Here is a 504-nt window from a genome sequence, read left to right on the forward strand (position 1 = left end):
TTTTTTTTACCAAAGGTTCAAATATACTAGCAATTGATTAGATAATCAATACTATCCTGTTGACAGGGAAACAGACAAATGAAAAAGGATATTATCATGATGTTCAGATATATTTCATCTGATGTTTGTACAAGTCTTTTGTCTTTCATTATCTCTTTCCCTGACAAAAAATTGATGAAAACACGAAGGCAAGATCCTTTTATAATTTATTTTCATTCCTCTCACAAATGACCCTGCGAAGATTACACAAGTGCCTTACAATATTTTAACCAAACAAGGATATGAATATCTACTTTGTAAAGTGGTAGGTGATGTTGGTATGAATTTATATTAAAATATTTTGTATAAACCATAAATATATAAATATTGATTTATTATTATTATCCTTTTGGTAAAACTGAATTCCTGCAAGAGCTATCTCGATTCCGAACGTTACCTTTTTCGCTATCTAAGGGTGCTGTATGACCTCTTAGCCCCTAATGCTTATTGGTTTGAAGCTTCAAC

This window comes from Penaeus monodon, chromosome 22 (assembly GCF_015228065.2).
Source record: "Penaeus monodon isolate SGIC_2016 chromosome 22, NSTDA_Pmon_1, whole genome shotgun sequence".
Lineage (NCBI taxonomy): Eukaryota > Metazoa > Arthropoda > Malacostraca > Decapoda > Penaeidae > Penaeus > Penaeus monodon.